This window comes from Tupaia chinensis, unplaced genomic scaffold (genome assembly GCF_000334495.1).
Source record: "Tupaia chinensis unplaced genomic scaffold, TupChi_1.0 Scaffold000601_1, whole genome shotgun sequence".
Taxonomy (NCBI): Eukaryota; Metazoa; Chordata; class Mammalia; order Scandentia; family Tupaiidae; genus Tupaia; species Tupaia belangeri.
Genome location: NW_006160119.1, coordinates 288,175 through 296,417, shown reverse-complemented (window position 1 = coordinate 296,417; position 8,243 = coordinate 288,175). Strand labels below are relative to the sequence as shown.

General features: G+C 45.5%; 2 non-coding genes across 2 annotated transcripts; both read right to left on the bottom strand.

The window, feature by feature from the left end:
• Positions 1–5,405: 5,405 nt before the first annotated feature.
• Positions 5,406–5,477, bottom strand: TRNAC-GCA (transfer RNA cysteine (anticodon GCA)). Its single transcript has one exon. It is a non-coding gene; the product is annotated as a tRNA-Cys (tRNA).
• Positions 5,478–7,708: 2,231 nt separating this feature from the next.
• Positions 7,709–7,780, bottom strand: TRNAC-GCA (transfer RNA cysteine (anticodon GCA)). Its single transcript has one exon. It is a non-coding gene; the product is annotated as a tRNA-Cys (tRNA).
• Between the last annotated feature and the right edge of the window lie 463 nt (positions 7,781–8,243).

The following is an 8,243-nucleotide window of genomic DNA, read 5'->3' as shown; positions in this document are numbered from 1 at the left end:
AGGGAAAGCCCAAAATGCTCATCTTGGTTCCACCACTACCCCACCCCTCAGCCCCCACCCCGTGGACAACTCGGCGCGACGCAGAGTGGATACCTCGAGACAGAAGTGGGCTGCTAGCTGGGGCAAGTCATGAACGGCACTGTCAGGAGGAAGGCAGGGGCACCCTGGAGGGAGAGCACTGTCTAGATGTAGGAGTCATGAAGGGAGGGTGGTGAAAAGCAGAGCCTTGGCAGCAGATGAGATGTGCGTGACGGTCACTTGTCTGTGCCCCCAGCACCTGCACATGTTAAAACCGAATCCCCAGTGCGAGGGGACTATGAGGAGGGCCTTCGGGAAGGCCCTCGATCTTGAGGATGAAGCCCTCACACATGGGGTCAGTGCCCTTATTGAAGACACCCTGGAAGCTCATTCACATCTCTGCGAAGTGCAGACGCAGCCAGAAGGTGCAATTTCTGAGGAACAGGCCCTCTCCTGGGGGTAGCTCCACTCCTCCAGACAGTACTTAGGAGTCACCTGAGGACAAAAGTCCTAGACGCAGTCTCGGAGTGACAAACCTACTACTCTCCAGTTGTGCGAGTGTGTAACAGACAAAAGCACCTCAAGAAGGCACAGGCAGACACCCAGAGCATGGCGGGCGAATCGCTGAGAAGTACCGGGATTCTTGCCGTTCCCATCACTAGTGACACCGGGCAAGTGAGGGCAGTGGCAGCGGCATGGGAGAATCCCATCTCAAGCCGGTTCGCTGCCACGCTCCAGCTTCGGAGCCGGCGTTTTATCCTGTAGCCAGCTTGCAGAGCCTCCATGGCGGCTCCTTGCAAGCAGCACTGCTGTTCCTGGCATCTGGTACAGGAAAATTTTTTGCCAATGAGCAGCCTAGTTTCCAAGGCTATTCTCTTTGCCGTTCAGCTCCTGACTTGAGGAATGAAGGCACTCACCCACACCTGGCGTGGCACCTGCCATTACAAAACCGGCCGGGGAGTCGTGACAGCTATTGGGTAGGCCCAGGGTGCAGGCCAGACCATCACCACAAGTTTAGAGTGGTTGATCAAGGAGATTAGAAACCAGAAGGTGACTAATGGCTGAAGATGCCCTGCCCTGCCAAGACAGCCCTGCTGGGGTCAGTCCTCCTCACGTTCTAGCACATCTCTGACCACATCAAAGCCCAATCGTATGCCCACATACCATCTCCTGTGACCAGGAGAGTCCGTGAGGACCACAGAGGCTTCTCTGTAACCGCTCTCCTGCTGAGGGTACGCTGGGCCGGGGGCGGTCTGGCCGGAGCACCGGTGCTCATCACGCGAAGAGAAGTAAAACAGCATCGTCTTCTGAAGGCGCTGGTTCATCGGCCTCAGGACTGTCGCTGACGCTTCAATGTTCAAAAGACACATACAAAGAAGACAGCAGGTCACGTGAGCCCTAGAAAGCCAAATTCTTTTCTGAACTATTTGTCAGACTGTGATACTATTTACGTAAATGATGTGAAATAAAAATTGCATATAAGGGATGGAGACGACAAAAAGAAAGCCGCGTTTTCTGTCTCAGGGAACACAGCCCCTTCTGGACTGTAACCCTTGAATGTGGAGTGTATCATGTGAATTTGTTTTTCTGATATAAAAGATTATGTTGTGATTATTCAAATAGTTTTATAAAGAGAAAAGGCTGCTTTATTTAATGTCAGAAAAAGTAAACCTATCATTTTAAAATAACAAAAATTTAAAACTTTTTAAAAATGTAGGTATTTTCATATTATTTTTTATTTGAATCTATTTGAGTTTTAGTTCAGTGGAATTAAATTCTACTTTACTTTACCATTGTAGTTCTTAAGTATGGAAAACAATTCCCATTTAATTTTGAACAGTGAGAAGAGTTAAGTAATCCAGAAACATTTTATGTTATAAATGAAAATAAATTTGTAGTTAATATTTCAGAAATAAATCTTGTAATTTTCCTCACATTAAATGGAAAACACTTGAAATTTTATTCCTTTTTTTCTGCTAGTACACTAGCAGAAAGTTTCTACTTTTCAGTGAGAATAGAGGATGAGTCTAAATATTAAGTCTGTCTCACATTATTTAAAAACTTACTTTTTACCCCTAAAAATATCAGGGATGTAATTTTTTTAACAAATTACTTTTCTTAAGAATTATTTTTACTTAACTTTATTTATTATTATTATTTGTTTTAATTTGACCAGAAAAAGAAGAGAAAGAAAGTGAGAAAGCAAGCTGCTGGATCTGAGACCTGACCCAGTCAGCCATTTGGGGAGTCCAGCATCCTTAAACACCATGCCACCTGCTGGCCCCAGAGATAGAATTTTTAAGAAGTTACTAATCACATCTTTTGTAAGTTTCATTTAGGAAATTTGTGGTTTTTTCCTCTCTCCTTAGACCATGTTTGTTTTAACTATAGAAGAAATTATTCTTCTGAGCATCTCACATGTTCTTCACGCTATTAGTGAATCCGTTGGATTCGGTATCGTAATGAGTGAACAAAAAGCATTATATCAGTTTAAAATAATTTTCACTGGGGTCCGCAGTTGCGGTGGTGGTTCAGGCACTGGACTCCTTCCCACGTAGTTGACCATGATTCGAGTCCCAGACCTGGTAGCTTGAAAATAGTGCCAGGTGCTTGTGTGTGTGTGTGCCCCAAATCCTGAGAGGGGAATGGAGGAGGATTGCCACATGGCCACCCTCCCTGGAGAATGATTTCTCACTTTCTGTCTCTCTCTGTCTCTCCATCTTTCTTTGGTGAGTACATGAAACCTACAGCAAAACCTTGAAGAAATTATTTTCCCTGTATGCCTCCTTTCTAGTAGCTACTTCTCCAATTTTCTAGTTGAAGATCTCTTACTAGTTTGCAAATGGCTATATTTTAATTTACATATATGTTATATTATTAATTTTATTTTAAATGAAAACTTATTACCTTCATGTGAGAATGCCCAGCTCAAATGAGAATTGCCTTTGGACATTCGACAATAAACAGCAAGCCAAGAAGAAACTGGGACCCTAACCTCATGCTAGTCCATTCCATGAGTGACGACATTAAAGCTGGCTCCTTTTGGCAAAATGAAAAGTAAACAAGAAAAGTCCTAAAGTTTATTTTGCTTTACTTTGTGTTTGAAAATCCATTTGTAGCATTTAAAACTGTGATGTGCCTTCTTCTACCAAGGCCATGCTACCTGTTACCTGCTTCAGGTATTTTTGGGTGTCTTGAAAGTGTTCAAATCACATTCGTTTGTTTCTAAATTTTTTACAAAATAAAAACACAAGTATGTACTGTACTTGTTTAAAAATCCAAAAATCTGAGAGGTATTTCTGATAACCTTTGTATGGTAGGAAGTTTATTTTTAGTATTAAGACAAAAAGTATTAAATATTTAAGAGTTTTATATTATATTTGATATCCTTAGAGTTAAAAACTTTTCAAAATCGACATTATTAATTATTGACTAGTTTTTTTTTTGAGAGGTTTTTTTTTTTTTCACTATAGGGCGCGTGCGCTCGCCAGACAGACAGAGACATAGAGACAGAAAGCAAGAAATCACCCCCCAGGGGCAATGGTCACGCCGCAATCCCTTTTGCTCCATTCTCCTCCCGGGATCTTGGGCACGCATGCACACGCGCCCGGCGTGAGTTTTAAGCCACCGGGTCCGGGACGCGAACCGCGGTCGACTACGTGGGAGTCCAGCGACATAGCCATTACGCTAACTGCTGGTTCCCTTGACTAGTTTTGAAGTTTGTGTTTAACTATAGTTGAAATGGTAGGAATCTTGTTTTTACACTTTTATTAAAGACAAATTTATTAAAATAAGTTATTTAGCACCACAGAAATACATTCCTGGAAAATAAAGGAGGTAAAGAGAAAAGAGATGAACCAGGTTGACATGGCATTGATAAATGTTCAAGCAGGCTTATGAAAGTTCATTATAACCCTTCACTTTTGTGTGCATTTGAAACATTTTGATAATAAAATATTTAAAATACATATACAAGGAGTTGTTCAAAAGTTCATGGAAAATTCACGTTATAAAAAAATACATGGTGATCAGGAACCAGCAGTTAGTGCAATGGCTATGTCACTGGACTCCCACGTAGTCGACCACGGTTCACGTCCCGGACCTGGTGGCTTAAAACTCACGCCGGGCGCGTGTGCGTGCGTGCCCAAGATCCCGAGAGGAGAATGGAGGAGAAGGGATTGTGGCGTGACCATCCCCCCTGGGGGGTGATTTCTCACTTTCTGTCTCTCTGTCTCTCTCTGTCTGTCTGGCGAGTGCACACGCCCTATAGCAAAAATATCTCCAAAAAAAAAAAAAGAGATATTAATGCACAGAACATTTTTGCTAACATTTTGTAAAAACAAAGAATTTCAGAAATGTTCTACTTAGCCTTCGACCTCTGTAGGTGGCAGGTGCAAGATTTATTATCAGAGATTTACAAAGAGAGAAACAAGCCCAGAAGGGTCATGGGACTAAATGGTACTCCAATGTTCAAATTTAGAGTGTAGGGCCAGCAGGTGGCATGGCGATTAAGGTGCTGTTCTCCCACACGGCTGACCATGGTTCGAGTCCCAGACCTGGTGGCTTGCTTGCTTTCTTTCTCTCTCTCTCCCTCTCTCTCTTTCTCTCTATCTCTCTCTGGTGAGTGCACATTCCCTGTAGAAAACTTTAAAAATAATAATAATAAATTAAATTAAAAATTAAGAAAAAGATTTAGAGGGTTAGAATGCTAAGTTTTATATGCTAAGAGAAGGACTTACCAGGTCTGTAATCACAGGAACAGCGTGATGTTAAGATGCACCAGTCAGGAGTCTTCGCAGGTCCCAGACAACGTGACAGACGGGGAATTCACCGAGTCTTGTAACTGAAAACATCCGGGAGCTGTCTAGATTCAGAGTGGCTTGTTCTTAGGGCCAGCATCTTTGCTTTCTGTTTTCTGTTTCTCACTCCAGCATCCTCTTCTGGCAGCTCCATCCTCCCCAGGGAGTGGGCCTTTCAGTTTTTAGAGGGCAAACAGCTCCAGCTTTGCATCCTTCAGATTCAGGCCTGCAGGAAGGACACAGGAGAAAAGAACAAGAAAAAGGCCCTTCGAGCAGCATTGGCTATGCTTGGATTGTGACTTTATTCCTTAATCAATTACTATAAAGAGAGAAGTACAATTGTGTGATTGGCTTAGGCCCTGAGCCAAATATGGCCACCCCACAGCACATAACCTGAAACAGGTGAAACTCAGCTGACTCTTTCTGACCCTGCCATCATCTTCGATTCTGAGAGACAGAACAACCAACCAGACCCGAGAGTCCTGGGTTCTTTCCCGACCTTTCCACAAGTGCACAGGCCTGTACGTGAGCCTACCTTACCCAGTTCCAGTCTTCACGAAGCTGCCAACGGGAACAAAAGTATGCTACAGGGGGCACCTGGATTTGAACCAAGGACCTCTTGATCTGCAGTCAAATGCTCTACCACTGAGCTATACCCCCAGGACAATGGTAGGCTTTGTATAAACATTAACTCCATTTTTACGACCTACATCACACCTCATAAATACCATCTGTGGCTCGGATTCCTCCTGGATGTAAATTGACCCCAGTTCCTTCCCAGCACATGTGTCCTCAGCTCTGGGTCTGCAGTGTGAGTGTCCAGCTTCAGAGCACACCACCAGCTACTGTAGACGCCTGGGCACGCTGATGCCCGCTCTGAGCAGGGCCAGCGAGAACTGCTCGTGGCGAGGCCCTCACTGTGCCAGCAGGTGGACTCGGAGCCCGTGCTCAACTCTAACGCTGCAGGCAAAGACCGTGTTGTGCGTGTGATGAACATGTCTCTACCAGGTTTTCAGAGAGGATATTATCCAGGATTCACTATCTGATTTTACAGTTCAAAACCAAACAAAACCCTGGGTGTTCAAAATTCTAAGTTCACCTTTAAACACCTCTGATTTCTGTTCATTTGAGTTCCAATCTGAGGGCTCAATATTATGTATCTCCAAGATCAAACAAAAAAGTTAAGGAAATCGCTGTCTTTGCAACAGACTCTCCCTGACAAGGCCTGTCAGCCGCTGCATGAACCGACGCCACCAGCAGCCAGAGCTCCAGCTCACAAGCTCCGAGGGTCCCAGACACCACCCAGCCTTCCACCCTGATGCTTGGCAGGACCGCAGACCTCAAATCAAGTGTGACCAAGACCAGACTTGTCATCTTCCTGCCCAAAGGTATACCTTCCCTGTTTTGCTTTAGTGTAATAATAATAATAACAGTATTGGTCATTTGCAATAAAAATACTAAAAGTTCTACCTACAACCTCTGTCCCTTGTAGTCACCACAAAACCCCATGAAATAGGTATTATTTTTAATGCTCTAATTTTGCATGTTGGATCCAGCCACAAAGGTGAGAAGTCAGGCCCAGGTCATGGCTAGCAGGTGGTGGGGCCAAGGTTCCAGTGCAGGCTCGGGACTACACAGGGCTGTCCGCTCACCCGACCAGCCTCCTGTGCCTTGGTCAGTGACTAGCCACCTGCACATAAACCCAGGGCAATCTAGTCTCCTCCCGCCCACCTCCCCAGCTGGGTTAATGGCAGCGTTCGGTCCCCACCTCCTGCAGTGTGGTAGTGTCGGGGCCACTCCCTCCTCAACCCCCTCCCAGCCTCCACCCCACACACCACACCTCTTTCCTGCTGCTCCCAGAGCCGCTGTCTGGAAACCGGGTCTATTACAGATATTGCCCTCAATGCCTCACATTAACTACAAGTCTCACACAACCAGCAAAGGCCTGAGGTTCAGGGAACACACAGGTCCAGCGGGTTCAGTTAGCCTCCGGGAACAGGCTCTCACTGCGCATTTGGCCAGGTGGGATCCAGCCGCCCTAAACACCATACCCGTGTCTCCTTGTTCTACATTCCTGTGAGCAGAGGAGGGCAGGACTGTGCCTCGCTCATGCTGGGTTCAGGCTTTGCCCAGGGGTGGTCGGGCAGACAGGTGTGTGGGTGGAGGTTAGGGCTGTGCCTCACTCATTCACTCACTCGCTCACGCTGGGCTCAGGCTTTGCCCGGGGTGGTCGGGCAGACAGGTGCTGCCTGTGCTGGGGCTGCTCCACGCTGAGTCCTAAAGGAAGGTTCGCAAAGTGGGGACGCTCAGCTACAGTCAGTAACTAGGGGTGGGAGGTAACAGGAACGTTAGGGAGAGCAGAGAAGGCAGTTCCCTGAACTCCAGGCCAGTTTCTTTACCCCAGCAGTAGTCTGTGGATAGACTCAGTCCGTCTTTCAGCAGGGCACTGTGGAGCGTGAGCAGTCCTTCAGCGGCTGGGTTTTCCTGTAGCCAAAGGGTCTAAAACTTGATGGACAATCTTAGGTCCTTGGAGTATTGCTAAGTAGGATGCTTTATCATAAAGCCTTAAACATTAGGAGAACAAGAGGGTAATATTCTGAAGTCATTAAGAATGTATGTTCTCAGTTCAAATCCTGAACCTGCACTTTCTAGATTTTGACCTTGAACAAAATACGGAGCATCTCTGAGTCTTAGTCTCTTAAAAACTGAAGCACTGATGTGTGTGTCTTGCAAAACCATGGTGAGGAATGAAGGGGATAATGGATGTGAAGAGCTCGGACTGGAGCCTGGGATATATGTTAGGAATGCAGGAATATTAGTTATTACGAGTCACAGGAGATAATACACTCACAGCCGACCTATATTCTTCTAAATCAAAAACAGAAATGCATAGGGGGCACCTGGATTTGAACCAGGGACCTCTTGATCTGCAGTCAAATGCTCTACCCCTGAGCTATACCCCCACTGGGATAAATTTGTTTTTATAGTCTATCTCTCTCTCAACAGTCTGGTTCTAAAAACCTCCAATGACTCAGGGAAGCTATAATTAGAGAGAATGCTGCCTGGAGGAAGTCTGGGCATTACCAGTTTTAGAAGAGGCTTATTCTGAAAAAAGACAGTACTCATGAGAATGTGCTCTCAGCCAAGAAACTTTTCTTAGACTTGCCAGCACCCAAGTCTCATTCCTACCCCCATATTTCATGCAGAGCAAACCTCACTTCCTCTTAGAAAGCACAGGCGCCCGTACATGGCAGCCCCAGGACACGTGCATGTCTGGATTTCGGTCACGCTTCCCTCAGACAAGGCTCACGGCAGCTGAGACCTTATTGCCGCTTCACGACTTCACAGAGCTGAGCTCACAATCAGCACTTAATGGATATTTGTTTCATTAAGTTGATTCTGGAAAAAATATGTATGAACAATTCG